Below are 16,762 nucleotides of genomic sequence, written 5' to 3' on the forward strand. Positions count from 1 at the left end.
ACTTCATGGGACTCTTAACAGCGGCCTGGCTAGAAATAGCACAAAAATGGAAACAGCAATCTCCGCCGACAGGATTGGACTGGCTAAGACGAACCTGGTCCCATATCGCCATGGAAAGAATCACATACAACATTCAGAGAGAAGCCCAAAAGTTCCACTCAACCTGGGGTCCCGCATTGGAACATCTACATAGCGACTATATGCTCCAATGGTGCCCCCATAAAATGTGTATATTGGACATGTTTAACTAATCCAGAACTCTAGAGACTTGTACCGCAACAGAACACTATCTGCATTCCGACGGCAGGGGAGGGGAAGGAGAGAGGGGGAAGAGTTAGGACTGACGTTCGGTCCTTGGTTTGTCAGTTATCATATAACACTACAGAACAAATGGGAAATGTATGTCTGTAACTATGCAAATGCCAATAAAACATGTTTAAAAAAAAAAAAAAGTGGTCTTTAGGGTCTACCGGGTTCTTAGGGGATGTTTGGCTTTAGGGCCGTCCCTTTCTCACTATTGCTTCCCCGGCCTTCTACCCACCTCCCTAACCCAGGCGTCCTTAAATTGGATGTTCATTGCTGTCCAAAGGTGGCCCCTATCTGTCTGATGTTCTGACTAAGGCTGTGAGAGGTTTCCCTAACTTGATGGCTGACTGCCTCCCTAGGGGCCTTTCAGTCTTGCCCTGGCATATCCTGCTTAGTGTTCTGGGGAGCTAGGGATGTTGCCTTAATTTGCTCCGTGCCACCTGATCTCCTTGCGCACACATTTTCGCGTGCCCTCCTCTATACTGGGTGTCACATTGTCCTCCCACCAAGTTCCAATCCCTCTGATCTCTCACTCCCCATTTCCACCTGCAACCTTTGTGATCTTACTTTTCTTCTTACTCCTGTTCTTCTATCGCTCATATCTCAAACTTCCCCGCTACGTCTACCTCCGCGGTTATCTTCTCTTCCCGCCTTCTCCTCACTCTACTTCCTTGCCTCTTGCTATTCTTCTGTTATAATCTCTCTCTTTCTCTCTGCTTCTACCACCTCTTCTATTCTCCCACTCCCTGTTGCTCTTACTATTCTCCCTCTACTATTATTCCTACTCCGTTATTTACACTATAACTCTACAATTTGTTGTCCCTCTAGTCTTATTTTTCACGGCTGTTACAACTACTACTATCCCTACTCCCAACTACTACTAACTCCCACTACCAATATATCTTTACTCTATCACTATTCCACCCATTCTTTACTCTCTGTGGTGGGGCAGAAGGACACGGGCACAATGTTGACCTTTCCAGAGAATATTTTATTAAACTATAAGAAAACTGCATTTATCTGTTGGTGAGGTCTGGTATGCCAGTGGTTTGGGGGTTACTACGAGCTTACCCATTCAGCTCCCAGGGCCTAACAACCCTTCCCTCAGAACAAATAGAGGACTCAGCCAAGGGAAAGTTAGACTGTGGTTTATTACAAAAACCGACAGGGATCATACAGGACATTAAAAAATCTACAGAGTCACTGCTCCAAAACCTGTGTCAAGCCTATTTCTTGCAGAGTGTCGTCACAACATGAGCTCTTTCCCGGAAAAATCCATCCCACTTTCTGGTTGGGTGATCAAAGTGGTATACAGTATAGGTTGCCCCTATGGATCTAAGTTAATTTGCCCTCTCATGTCAGGTTGTGCACCTGCCCCTTCCCCATGAAAATATCTAGTACATTATTGCAGGGGTGCAGGATTACCATTGGCACTTGCCCTCTACCATTCACCCCTGGATTTCTGTCCCCTGATTGGCTGTAATTGGTCTCCACAGGCCTGGCACCCAGTTCTGTTCTCAACACTCTGTACACCTCTTCAAGGTGTTGGGAATGACTATGTGTTCCCAATGTATCTGTTAGCAGTACCACTTTTACCTGTGAGAGTGCTTTCCACGTTGCAACGTTAAATTGTTCATGTTTCACTTCCTGTCTGTGGTGCTGAGAACTGTTTGTCTTCCCACTGCGGGTGAATAACCATTGTCTAGCTCGGCCGCATCACGTGATCGAGTACCATGAAATCGAGCTCTTCTGGTCTGCAATTTATGAGGATTTATTTAGTTTTTCTGCAGATGGCCCCTTGTCGTATTACGTTTGGAATGTGCTGCTTGCCTCTGACCTCGGCTGCAAGCCCTGGCGTGTGAAAGGGAATGCAAGCCCCGCCTCAGCTAACATTTGAGGGTGGGGGGGGGCGGGCTTCAATCACCCAGAAGCCTGTTCCTGACGCTTTAAACTGTTAAAGGGCACAGAAGCTCCGCCCCTCAGATAACATTTGGGGGCAAGGGGCGGGGCTTCAGCCGGTCAGCTCAATGACGTTGCGCGCCTGGTGTGGTTTGTTGTGATAGCGAGAGATGTTAAAATAACCTGCAGCATTTTTTATGCCACAAAGGAGGAAAACTGGTCTGGCCTCAGTTATTTAGGGGTGGGGTCTACACGGCAGGTCATGTATCTTGCCAGGTGGGGGGAGCTGTACCCGACTGCCCATGTTAGTGCATTAGTACGTTCAGCTCGGTCTTGCACTAACGTCAGAACAAGCGACAATGAATGCTTTGCGGGTGCAGCAACAGATACAACAAGAAAGACTCTTCTACGCTGTCCAAAACCAAAACGTTACCCTCTTTTGGTTTAGAGAAGTTGCCATGTATGGTACCATACATCTTATTTGAGTGCTTGCCGCTTACTAGTTTTGTAGCTACAGGTTCCCTGTTATGAACTTTTCTGGGAAAAATATGCCCACACCTTAAAAAAAAGATGAGTAATTTTTGGTGCCCTATGCTGGAGGGTATGTCAAAAGTGGCCTCAAAGGCGGTGTCTTCGTTTGCTCATGTGGATATTATTCTGTTATTTTGTTGGCTTGTGTGCAAGAGTTTAGCACTAGCTTCAACCCTAAGAGGCTACAAAATGTCAACCCAAAAAGCTACAAAAGCAGACAGCAAAATTAAGGGGGTTAAAATGGGGTCTGTCTGATAGCAGAGGTGTGGCGGTCCTTTCCTAGCAACAACACTCAAAACAAACAAAACACGAAATGCCTAACTAAACCGAAAGTACGTCCGGCTCAGTGACTATGCCATCTCCCAGAACACCAGTGCGTGACTGTTTAAGGGAGTTGTAGTTCACAAGTTGGCAGCATGCTCATGCATTGCTATTTTTCACAGAAGTTGCAATACATCTCCCGACAACTATTAGCTTTTGGTTGGGCACACGAACTCGTGACGTCATTCAGTAGGCGGTGGCAGAAAAGCAGGAAATGAAAACTGGTTCGGTTGCGACTGACATGTGAAGGGTTGACAGTGACAGGTAAGTCTTATGGGGCCTCGATTTAACACGTCCCACTATGGCATTATCACCATCCTATCTGGCAGACGCAACTTGTGACTCGTGTTACTATATGTTTGATAATAACGGCTCCACTGTGACTCCACAGGACACATCTACAGTGGTAACGTGAGAGGGACAGTAAAGTCTCAGATCCGTCCAGCCTGAGAAATTAAAGACCGAGAACCTAGAGGATTCTATACTCTTTCTCTACCTGTGGAGTCCCTACGTGAATGGGTTAAATTGTAGAATGTATGTGTCACATTTCATTCTGTGGTTCCTTATGTAGTCCTGATTTTGCTTTGCAGTCTGGGTATTGTAGTTCTGCTTTCCCCAGTTCTGCTTTCCCCATTGTTAAGCCAGACCTACAACTAAAACAATGCAAAGAAAACAAGCAATGGCAATGTCAACAGTTTTGGCGTTTGTGAAGGCATGCTAAATGTTTTTGCCAGGCATTGCTGTAGTGGTATTAACTCACAGTCAATGGTAGCAGCTGCCAAATGCTGAAAGTACATAGACATATAATATCAGGTCCTGGCAAATGCCTAATACTTATACAAAAGGCAGAAATGTTGGCTTTGCCAGTGGTCGTTTTTAACGTGAAGGACATTTATAGTGCTTATAAATCGAGTGCCTGATGGCAGACCTGGTTAAGACAGTTTTACTACACCAGTAGTGCGTTTTCTGCTCCAATTAAGTCATTACCTCGCAGAAGACTGCTTTGAAAAAACACTAGTATGCACTTCGAGCACCGTTTGATGGTAAGTTTTGATAATGTTAGCTCAAAGAGATCCCAGGAGGATGTGTTTTGGCCGGAGAGTGGCAGAAAGTGGGTGATAATGCCTATAGAGATTAGCATGGCCATGGACAGTCAATTGGTGGATCAATAGCCAAGCAACACCTACAAGCTTTGTGTCCCTCCTCGTATGCCATGTCTCCCTAGCTGTACTCTAACGCAATAGTTTCGCCTTATAGGTGGCTCTTTAGCACCGCCTAATAACCTAAACAAAAAAGCAGGACTATAGACAAGCATCTGCCAAGTGGAAGTGGGCATGCTGGAAAAATGCTGAGGGAGATTGTGGTGTCCTATGATAAACTGTGAACATTTTCGTTTAGGAAACTGTGATAGAGGGCTGCAATGCAAAGCCTCGTTTTCTGGTATATGTTTGGAGACACACCAAAGGTACTCTGTACAGTCTGATTTATTACAATTTTAAATTCCATGAAAGTACTTTTTATGGTTAAGTTGGACTCCCCATAGAGAAACCTCTTTTTAGGTGTGTACTGTCCAGAGGACCTCTCTGGACGCTTACCCACATGGCCTCAGGCATGCATACTGCAAATCACAAGGCAGAGACAAGAGATTAAAGCACATCTTTATTCTCAACTTGTAACATGTGAACTGAACTTCCCGCCGCCCGCCCCTCCCCTTCTCGTTGCTACTGGCCCCTTACCACGTGATGTGAGGATCAGCCTTAAAGTGACAATATCACCACCGCGCCCCCTCCCCCCGTACTAAACACAATGATGTACCTTAGTCCATTTCTTCAATCAGTTTTTGAGGTCGAATTCGAGCTCTCTGTCTCTGAGGTCGCACAATCATTCTCTGGTTGGAGCTGTCATCATGAACCTCAGGACATGTCCTGACTCTCACTTCACAAGAGTCTTCGCCGTCACCTTCATCTGATGGGTCCCACCTTTGGGACAGAGGGTCTGATAGGCGTGTTCTCAACAGGATGACACCTGGTATTTTTCTGAAATGAGAGGAGTTTCGGGTAATTCTTCGATGTTCACCTTCAGCTGACACAAGGGAGCCTTTCACACGGGTCATCAGGGGTTCTTCATCAAACACAGCCATGTTCTTTCTGCTCTGAGGTTGTCGCACTATGACTACATCTCCTGGCTCCAGGTCATTGTCTCTGGCTCTTCTACTTTCATCAGCTTCTTTTTTCATGTTCACAGTTTGTCTGGTATCCTGCATTCTCATTTCAGCATCTCCTGGATAACTCTCCTCTAAACTGGTTGTATGTGGTAGTCTCGTTCTTATGTTTCTACCAAACATTATCTCTGATGGCAGCTTTCCCGTCTTGCTGTGCGGTATTCTGGCAGCAGTTGGCACAATACCTTCTCGACCGGTTCCCCAGTCAGCCGGGCAGTTTGTATATTCCTTTTTACGTTGCACATGAAACTTTCAACTGTACCATTGGCCTGTGGCCATAACGATGTAATTCTGCGATGCATGAAACCCATGTATTCCGCAAATACTTTGACGTCTTGTCCAGTGTAAGGAGGTGCATTGTCAGATTTTAGAACTTTGGGGATGCCATATGTGGCGAAAATCCTCTCAAGGGCAGGTATGGTGTGGATTGCTGATGTGGACAGTACCAGCTGTAAGTCTGGGAACCGCGAGTATTCGTCCACTGCTACTAGAATGTGTTCACCCCCTTCCAGTGGTCCAAAGAAATCCACTGCGATTTCGTCCCAGGCATTTTCTGGGAGATCTGTCATGCGCAGGGGTTCTGGTAGAGTGTGGGGATTCAGTACGGCAGATGTGGGTCATTGTTTGAGTAGACTTTCGACTTGGGAGTCTAAGTGAGTGAACCATACCTTTTGCCTGAGCATTCTCTTCGTGAATACTATTCCTCTGTGACCTTCATGTGATAGTTCTAGTACTTTCGGGCGTAGTGTGCAAGGGATCACTATTTTGGTTCCTTTGAGCAGTAACCCTCACTCTGTTTTGGTGAGTTCCTCCTTGACGGCTAACAGGCAGCCAATGTCCTGCTTTGCTTCCTCACAGGTGCTCTCCCCCGCCTGTTTAGCTTGTTTCCAGTGTCCCTTTTCAAGGCATCTGAGTATCACCTACAGACCTTGATCATTTTCCGTCTCCTGTGCTATTTGGTGAGGGTCGAGTACTTTTGGCATATTTTCCTGCATGATGTAATGTATATATTGATCCGCGATGGAGGTGGCGGGCTGTGACTCTTTGCAGGGATGATGTGACAGAAAATCGGCTGGGTTGTGACCTTTCACTGGTCGATGTGTTATTTGAAAGCTGTAGTCCTGTAATCTGAGTGCCCATCGTGCAATCCTCGGCAGCATTTTTCCTTGCAGGTTTCCGTATATGAATTACAGGGCCTGGTGGTCGGTGACCACTGTGAATGGTTTAACGTAAAGAAAGAGGTGGAAGTGTTCACAGGCCCAGGCCACCGCCAGGCCCTCCTTTTCCACCTGCGAATAAGCCTGTTCCATTTTTGATAGTCTCTTGCTGGCGTATGAAACAATATGTCTTGTATGGTTTTCCTTGGAATCCAATTGCGTTAGGATGGCGCCAAGTCCTACCATGCTGGCATCTACTATGAGTTCTGTCTCTCTTTTGGAGATGAAATATTCCATGTTCTTTGCATCCGATACGCGTTGTTTTATTGTTTAGAATGCCTGTTGGCATTCACCGCTCCACACAAACTCTGTGTCTTGCTTTGTTAGTGCTCTTAGGAGTTCGCTAACCGATGCAAAGTCTTTTATGTAACGAGTGCAATAGCTGGCCCACCCCAGAATAGAGCGAACGACCGATATGTTTTTTGGTGGTTCTGCGTCTGTGAGTGCAGTGACCTTTTCAGGGTCTGGGGTCAGACCACTAGATGAAAAGAGGTGTCCAAAGAATCTGTGTTTTGCTTTCTGAATTCACACTTCTCTTTGGTCAAGGTGAGATGAGCCTCCTCGAGGGCCATGCAGACTCGAGTTAGCGTGTTGTCATGCTGCTCCTGATCTTGTCCGAATACTAAGATATCATTGCTGTAATTCAAGCAATTTGGTATGTGTTTTATGACATTGTGGATTTTGGATTGAAATATTTCTGCTGCGGATGAGACTCCGAAACAGAGGATTCTGTATCTAAATAAGCCTAAATGTGTGACAAATGTGGTGATGCAGCTGGAGTTTTTGTTCAATTCCAACTGGTGGTACCCTTTGTTGAGGTCCAACTTGGAGAACACAGTGGCGCCATTTAATAAGTGACCTATGTCGGTGATGCGTGGTGCTTGGTGGCGTTCCCTTAGGATGGCCTCATTTGGTCAACGCATATGCGGATGTCAGTGGAATCTTTTTTTGGTACTGGGACAATCCGGGATAGAGGATGTGGGTCCTTCGGCAGGCTCGATAATATCTGCTTCAAGAAGTTTGTGGATTTCCTCTTTCACTTGCTTCTGTATATTTATGGGGTTACCCCGATAGTGTTGTGCTACAGGTGGTACTTGAGGATCAATGGGAAATTCAATTTGCCTTTCTCTGTTTCCCCAGGCCCTTGAATAGTGCCAGGAATAGTTGCTCGATCTTGACAGCTGGGTCGACATATTTGTGGGCCATGAGCCTGTATAACACGTGGATGAGGCCCATGTCAATAGCGGCTTTGTAGCTCAGGAAGCAACTGCTTTTTGGTGGCTGCCTTCAGTACATGCATCGGGGTCCTTTTGTTTGCCCTTTGTAGGAGCACACCTCCATAAAGTATCCCTTGCACGGTAGGGGTGTTTTGGACCCATACAGGTAAATGTGGACTTCTACTGGTCGAAGGCGGGTAGCCTGTGGTAGACTGCCGTATACTTCCTCGCGTATCACATTTACGGTCGCTCCAGTGTCCACTGGGAATTTGGCTGCCAAGTTGTTCACTTGAATTAGGAGGATTGGACTGTGTTCTTTCGCTGTTGGATTCCCAAGTGCATATAGATAGCCCCTTTTCTTGGGCTCATCACAATGTTTTTCCTTCCTTCGGATGTCCTCTTCTGAGGATGCACTTGATCTGCTGTTTGGGAGTGTTCAACCAGGTTGACACATGACAATAGACTACCTAAAGTACATAGTCTTGTATTTGCAAACTTCTTAAATAGATAGAGTGGTTTCCACTAAAATGACGAACCCCATATGAAATATATTGTGTTTTTTAATAAGTAAGCGAGAAGAAATTGGTGATGCACCATATTTATGCCTGCATTGTTGATGTTCTCTCGGTTCTTCTTTTTTAACAAATTTCGAAATTGGTCTTTATACTGAATAAATTAATATAGAAGATGTCATGTTGTGATTGTTTGTTAGTTTTTGAATGAGATGGTTCTGTTCTCTTCTGCTCTTTGCCTTGTGCATTGGTAAGTGAAAGCTCTGTCCACCACGACTCTGTAGATCACCTCGCCTGACCTGGTAGTACAGAGAGAGGGGTAGCCGGTTCTCAATTTTGTATTTCTCAACCAGGTAGCGTACATGCCTCCTGGGCCTTATCCTTGATCTTGATGACGTTGGCTTGTTATCCCGCCAATCTCCTGACTTCCTCTCTTGAGGTCTTGTGTCTCCTCTTTCTTCTCTTGCCCGCCGTTGAGGTGGCTCATATGGGTGGTTCGACTATCTGGCCGCACTCTGTGCTTGCCACTCTTTACCTGAGGGTGGTCTCCCTCCTGCTCCTTCCCCTTTCATTTGACTCCGGTATATACAACACACCACTTTAAAGTGATTTTCTCCCCCGCAGGCTGAACACTGTTGACCCATTGCGGGGCACGGACCTTCGTGCAGGAATAGCTGCATAACAGAACGACTGACCATTGCCTTTGGTCGTAAAGTCCAGTTTATTGATGCTGTCACATTTGCCATGGGTAATTTTGATGTCGCCTAGACTTTCAATTTGGGATGCCAGGGCTGCATCTGAACATGCAAGGCGTAGTATTTCTTCTAGTGAGCAAGATTTTTGCAGCAGTCGTTTCAAAAGTCTGCACATTCACAGCCAGCGATGATTTGAGACCGTAGGGCGTCTTCATTGGAGTAGTTATTGAAGTTACATTGTTTCATTTTTAATCTCAGTAGCATGACGGATTTGTCCATGGATTTGTCTTTAATCTGTTTCGTCGTGTGGAGTAATATGCCTCTCATAATCCACATTTGTGTGAGGGGTGAAATAGTCCGTTAGTGCGGATTTGAGGTTGTGTAGGTGTCTGTTGAGTCAGTGGGGAGTTCCTCCCCTATGTCCCTGACATTTGGGCCAATGGACAGTGTGAGGAGGCTGTGCTTTTTTTCTTCATCCACAGGACCAATCGTCTTAATGCATACCTCAAAATCTCTGACCCATCTTTTCCAGCGTGGTCCCAGGCTGCTGGATTCAGTGAGGTTGAAGTGTGTGGGCAATTGAGTAATGAGGCCATCTTGAATCTGGGACGGTAGTGTCGGGCCGGAGTGAGAGGATCTGTGAGCGTATCATCCCCAGACATGGTGCTCAGTAGTTGCTTGTTTCTCTGAGATGGTTTGAAGATCTGTTTTCTTCCCTTTCCCTCTCTTTATTTTACTCGAGTGTTCGTGGTCCCCTTGCGTAGCATGAGTGATTTGCACTGTTTCTGGGTACGGTTGGGTTTGATTTGGCCGCTTGATCTCCTTTTCGTGGTGGAAAATGGCCTTTGTTCCCGTTTTGTGCTATTTTGTGCTGGATGTGTGTTGCTGGCCACGTGGTCAGATACTTTTGTGAATGTGCGCCTGCGGCGCTTTTCGCCTAGTTCACTTATGCTGTGCGTACTAGCCTTCAATTCCTTCCGCGCTCTTAATGGGCTGGGATGCGCGCAGTTAACCATTTGGTAAATACCTTTTTATGCGCACATGTGCGCTTGTGATGCCGTAGTTTTGTAAAAATCTGGGCTGGGCTGATGCCAGGGCCTGGTTTCCCTCTCCGTTGGCCTCTCCTTTGCCTCCGCATGTGGGCTTCACGTCTGTGCACTTCAGTGTGCATAGACCGCTCTCGCACGCCCTATTCAAAGTGGGAGTTGAGCAGGCCTTGTTAATTCCTTTGTCGGCACTGACGCGTCGAGACCGCTCCACGTTGGCCGCTGCTGCTTCGGGCGTTTCTTGCGCCGCGTGCGAGTGCTTCTCCCTCTGCAACTAGCTCGGTCACGAGGAGGGTTTATTGCACGCGGGTTCTTTGGACCTCTTTGTCGCCAATGTCATGTCCAGAGGACCTCTCTAGACGCTTACCCACATGGCCTCAGGCATGCATACTGCAAGTCACGAGGCGGAGACAGGAGATTAAGCCACGTCTTCATTCTCAACTCGTAACATGTGAACTGAACTTCCCGCCGCCCGCCCCGCCCCTCCCCTTCCCGTTGCTACTTGTACCTCCCCACGTGATGTGGGGATCAGCCTTAAAGTGACAATATCACAAGGTGGATTATAACTTTGGCAGTGTTCCATGAATCTGTGCAAAACATTCTTTAAAAAAAAAGACCTGACTGACATATTTGGGAAATGCTTGTGCGGTTTTATCGAGGGGGAGATGTTTGTGTTTTTATAGGGGGAACAAAAGCGCAGATTAAGGATAAACCGAATGTTTTCCCCTTCATTCTCCATCAAAGAATTCTTTATGCATGTCAATATGCCCCATTCCATTCGGGTGATGCTAGTCCAGTTCTGATCTTAACTTTGTATTCTTGGACTTGTAGACCTCGGTTTAAAACGGGGAAATCCGGAACTACGTGTCCCAGGATGCAAAGTTAAAACCAAGACTATACTTGCATCTCCCAAATGGAATGGGGTATGTTTGCATGTATGATTCTTTGGTTACGCCTGCAACCTGAACGGCTGTACTGGTCCAGAAAGTGTGTTTTCACAAATGTGTCGTAAATCTTCAAAACGATTTATTTACTTATTAAAGTCTGAACAAATCAGTCAGTTATCCGGGTTCATATATACCATATTTACCATCCTCTTGGCTATGTTGGGTTCGGGTCCGTCTATTACTCTTCCAGGTTACAGACTTGGGGGCAGCCAGATTGGCTGTTTGAAAAAATAGACAGTCTGATTGCGGGATAGCAAAAGTTTTCAAATAACTGCCATTGCAGAACTTGGTAATTTATCGTGTACGTGCATACCTGGAACTAAAACAAGGGCAACTTGTGGCTTTCTAGAGGTGCCTACGACCCAAAGGAGCATGAGGGGGCCACAGAGGTGTCAACTGTGCCCCAAAAACCAAACAAAATGTTTATCTGTTACCAGTAGCTACGAGTCTTGACAAAGTAGCCAATAGCCATGGCCAGAGACAGATAGACCTATAGACCCAAAACGGAGCAAAGTGGCCCCTGAACCTGACCGCAGGCCAGGACAAGTGGCCACCTTGGGTTGCATGGTGGGCCTGGGGTACGCATTGTGGTGCGTCGGGAGAAGGACACAGACTCTGCTGATTCATTTAACTGGATTCTGGATTAAACAAAATAAGAAATGCCTACCTTTTGCCTATATTATGAGGCGTCCATTCCTAACAAAACTAGCTACAGTGCTTGTCAGTCGTCAGTGAAAAATCTTAAATGAATCCACCCACTGTCCAAAACTAACCCTATCTGACCCTACCACTATCCTAATAACTAAGGACAGGAGAGTGACTGCCTTCCCCGGATGTGTTTGCTGCTTGTGAACTTCAATTGAATATGTTATCTTCAAATAGTCTCTGGTGACTACTTTTATCAATTCACACAGTTCTTTCAATAATTTTGTTTTTTTTTCTCTCCCTTCGCTTGGTTTATGAATTTCCAGTCTTTTATTATTTTCCTTTTGACTTTTCCTACTAATGATACTGTCTCTCTTTTTCCCTGGTAGGGTTATCCGATATTTCTGAATTTCTCCCTTAATATTTTCTTTGTTTCGTGGTCTCTCTTCTTTTCTTAATCTTTCCTGATTGACCTGAGAATGGAGATCCCAACACTTGTTTCTTCTGGCCATTAACTTTATATTCTCTCTTTCACTGGGACGGTTATGAGTCTTCCAGTAATAATGCTCATTAGATTCCCTTGCTTTTAATGTTATGGTATCTTCCTTCACACTTGGATGAGTATGAGCTTTCCGATAATGCTTCTCCTCAACTTTACCAGCTTTTAATTTTGTATTTCGTTTCTCCACACTGGGACGAGTATGAGCATTCCAACAATGGTTTGCCTTCACTTCACTGGCTTTTAATGGTATAGTCCTTTTCTCCACACTGGGACTAGTATGAGCGTTCCAATAATGGTTCCCTGTCCTCCTCCCGGGTTTCCCCTCTTCCGTGGTACATTTGGCTCTTAGGGATAATGTCACCGGGTTCTCTGTCTCCTCCTGGTCATCTGTCGGCTTTGTGAGGTTGGCAGTTGATTTCCTGCACATCATTTCTTACGTGCCACTGTAACTGAAGGGTGTCCAGTCAATTGGTCGAAAAAAAACTGGTAGACTGCAATTTGGTCGACGCAATTTGGTCGAAAACCAAATGGTCGAATTTTTTTTTTATTTATATATTTATTTTTCGGGTTTTCGTTTTGTAAAAAAAGGGGTTTTTAGAGAAAAAAAGGGGGTTGGGGGGGGACACCCCCCCAAAAAAAAAAGGGTAAAAATAAAAAATTCGACCATTTGGTTTTCGACCAAATTGGTTCGACCATTTGTCTGGTCGACCAATTTTTTTCGACCAAATGTCTGGTAACCTAACTGAAGGCACTCTTGTTTCCCCGTTACCGGGTTATTCCGGTGCGCTTGAGTGGTATCAGCTTTGTTAATGGGACCATAGGTCCATCACAGGTTGCTTGTGGTCACGCCACCACTCTTCTCTCATTTGTCTCCCAGCATGTAGGACGCTGTGCATCCAACGGTACTTCTTTCCTGCTCGTCCTTGCAAGATGCCAATCGTCTCTCTCTCTCTGATTCCTGCTCTCTCCCGAGTTGACAACGCAGATTGTCCAGTCTCTGATTAACGCTGGCGAGCGAGCCAATTCTTAACTTGCAGACTTCTCTCTGTCCTCCCCAGACTCCTCCCCTTTCATATCCTACGTAGCCATGGGATTTCCCTGGCACAAATCCAAAGTCCTTTCTCTCTGTTCTCCATGACTTCTCTTCTCCATAGGTCATCTTCTTTGTCCCAGTCAATGAGGCTATCTCAGTTAAGGAACACTCGCAGTTTCCTCTTAGCAATAGCACATATTGACACTTCCTTCATGTAACTCTTTACAGGATATGTTTGACGAGATGATATTGGCAGGTTCTCTAGGGAGTTCCTCAGAGAAATAGGAGACCTTGTCCCTAAAGGGGAAGTCTCTCCCGGTGAGGTCCCACTTGCCTCTGCCCTTAGGAGGGTTTTGCAGAGAAAGTTCAACTCCCTAGCCTCACAGGCTGGGGCTCTCCCTTGGGGAGAAGGTACAAACTCCCTCGATTCACCGCTGTATTCATGGGATTTATAAAGCCCAACCAGTAACAGAGCGCTTCACATAGTGGTGCACCATAGAGTTATCATTTAGGGTGCTTGGGCAGCAGGTGGGCTGGGATGGATCGGGTAATTGGGAGAGGGTGAAGTTCCAGATAGGGTGATTTAGGGTTGAGCTAATGATTAGCAACATGTTCTATGTAGAGTAGGGTCTTCAGATTGTTCCTGAAGTGCATTGGGAACTTGTTCCAGAGGCACGGTATGTTGCATGAAAAGGACAATTTCCTGTTTTTTTCTCTTGCAGTTCTTAGTTTATAGCCTGGTGATGGTGTGGCTTCTGGTATCTGGAGATGTCAAACTTCATTGGCCCGGGCAAAGGTGGCTACTGACCACAAGCTAACGCCAGTGGCCCAATGACCCATATGGGTAAGCTTCCACTGGGCCTAGCATGGGGGTTAAGTGACCAATGCACTAGGTAGCTTGACTGGCTAAGCTGGGCTTGGGGCATGGCCCAAAGCCATGTCCCAGGCAGGGTGGCAACTGGCCAAAGCAGTGGCTCAGTTATGGTTGCTTTACAGTGGCGGCGGCTCAGTTATGGTTCCTCTAGAAACCATAACTGGCAAATTGTTGGTGGATTTTTTTTTGGACCTCAAAAATAATGTCCGTTCAAGCACGTTTTTTACTGAATTTCATAGGTTTTTATCAGGTCAACTATTAAGATCCATCACGTTCTATGTTTATGCTTTAAAGCTATATCGGTTGCATGAGAACCAGAATAGGGTCACAAAGGGTCTGTCACAGACCGTGGCTTGTTACGTATGATGGAGCCATCTGACACAGGTGGAGATTTTGTAACATGGATAGTCTGATGATCGGTTAGGAAGTATATTGGTCAAATGTCACTGACTGAATGTATACCCCTGTCTTATATATTATGCTCATTGTGTAAACCCATATAAAAACCCTGACAAATCTGTGTTTGGGTCCATATTTTTGAGACGGAAATACTCTGCCAGTTTCTGTGTCCATTTCTTTACAGCTGTATCAGATACCTGTCTCTCCATCCTCCACCCTGCTCCTCAAACCAAGACGTTTAAGACACCACGACACCCCCTCCCTGCCCGACATGTTTTCTAGTTTGTTTCTTGCATTTGCTGGACTCTGTATTTTATTTTTTGCCTCACAATGTAACTAGCGCCTAGATACCCACGGGTTCAGCACACTACAACAAATGCAAAAATAAATAAATAAATCGTACTGCAGATTGTGACAATGGTCATGGAAGCTTTACCCAAGTTCGTCTCTGGTGGATTTTCACCCACCCTGCTTGGTAACACATGTAGCTTCTCAAATGTTTCGGAGTTGTTTAGCTGCATCAATACGTTTCATTTTGATTGCTGAGGCACACAAAGCTAGTGAACGATATTAACCCCCACTACTTGCCAAACATGTTTGTCGATATTTGCTCCCTGGCCTACAGTTTACATATTCCCATGCATAGGTGTCATGGCCTGGGCATTCTGGTTGCTCTGATGCCTGTTGAGGAGGGCAACATATATGTCACGGGACACAATCTGTCAATTGCATGCGCTTTTGCAAATCCTTGTCCCCTCGTTTCCACACTTGGCCAAGTCATGTGATGCAGGGAAAATTGTTCTCTTGTCGTTCCCTTAGCTCTCAAAATTGTATGAGCCCTGCAAAACATGCTGTATGTGGACAGCACGTGCTACCAAAAACTGAACAGCGCCAACAACATGATAAGCCTAAACTTGGGTTGAGAAGGCAGAGACTCATTACCCATCCTTCCCAATCCCCCAAGATGTGTTCAGGTGGGTACGTTTCCAACCTTCACACTTTTCCAAAAGGTATTACCCTCTGCAAAGTCCAGTGGACGCTTACCCCAGATGGGTCATTGGGCCACTGGCCTTGGCCTGTGGTCATTAGCCACCTTTGCCCGTGCCAATAAAGTTTGCCATCTCCGGATAACGGAGGACGCACCATCATCAGGCTGGAAACAAAGAACTGCAATAGAAAATACTGGTGAAACTAAGGGTACTTTGCTAGACAAATCTAATGCACTCCTTTTCATCACTAGACAAATGTCATTTTTGTAATGAGCATCGTACCACTCTTCCACAGTCTTGCAAAATAGTGCACCAAACATATGTTCATGCTTCGCAGAAAAGCTTTTGAGTATACAAAACGTAGACCTATTGGCTTGGCAAAACTTGTGTCATATTTTCTTACAACAGGAAACACATGTGGCACTTCTTCAACACCTTTATATGTTTGTTATCTTAGTGGGAATTGTTTAAATAAGGTCTAAGGCCTATTGGATGGGAACCGATTCAAAAGGAACGTTTCAAGACAGCCAGGAGGTGTTGGTGGGCGCGGGGGTCTAGGTGGAGCACCATATGAGACAAGTCATTGGCTCGCTTCGCTGTAGCCTGTTGTCTCAGTCCTTCATTTACCTTTCAGAGCTCAGAGGGAGGGGGGCTGAGAGAGACACAGGCACCACTGAGCTCCAGGTCCATGGGGTTCACTGGTTCAAATAGGCAACCGCCTGAAGCATGGATTGAGGCCCGGTGTGGGCAGATGCAGCCAGCAGCCCCTCATCGAAGAGGTATCAGGTAATATTATCCCCATATATATGGTCGCCGTACATAATATCGCCGGGAAAAGGTTGTGGCGATATTATATGGGTGGCCATATATATGGGGATAGGGGCAGCCAAAAAGAAAAAAGAAAAAAAAGGGTTTGGGGCTTGCGGGCGTGTCCCCCGCATGTTCCATGCAATAATGTCCCCACAAAAAACGGCCATTTTTCGGCGATATTTTTGCATGGCGATATTTTTGTGGGGACATTATTACATGGAACCATCGAAGATGGTGGCTCCAGCTGTGGGAGCGTGCCGGCCTGGGACAAACCAGTAGATTGTGTGGTTACCGCTGCAAAGGGGCGTCACACCAGTGGTAGAAGTGTACCAAAAAAAGTAGTGGAACTGTGACCCCAGCCGCTAGCAAAGTGCAACATGTTTTGAAGGGTTGCAGCCATGCTGCTTGACAGCCAATTGAGTAGAAACTGATTTAAGTTTAGCTGTAACTGCTATTGGGTGTCAAAGTGGAGAAATGTACTGAGCTGATCTGCTGGAACACCAGGGGTAACTCCTATCCCTTTTGAGGGAGACGGACTGATGAAAAACATCGACCAATACCTCCTGGTGGCCTTACAGGAGACCTGGCATACTGACCC

The 16,762-nt window shown here is 45.9% G+C and overlaps 1 protein-coding gene across 1 annotated transcript in view; it reads left to right on the top strand.

Moving 5' to 3' along the window:
• Positions 1-3,241: 3,241 nt before the first annotated feature.
• LOC138573603 (TIR domain-containing adapter molecule 1-like) overlaps positions 3,242-16,762 on the top strand; it is a 91,772-nt gene continuing 78,251 nt past the window's right edge. Inside the window, exon 1 of the mRNA XM_069649351.1 lies at positions 3,242-3,321. The gene's annotated coding sequence lies outside the window, so the exon portion shown is untranslated. The remainder of the gene's footprint in view (positions 3,322-16,762) is intronic.

The sequence above is a fragment of the Ambystoma mexicanum genome, chromosome 1p (genome assembly GCF_040938575.1).
Source record: "Ambystoma mexicanum isolate Mex_15411 chromosome 1p, UKY_AmexF1_1, whole genome shotgun sequence".
Lineage (NCBI taxonomy): Eukaryota > Metazoa > Chordata > Amphibia > Caudata > Ambystomatidae > Ambystoma > Ambystoma mexicanum.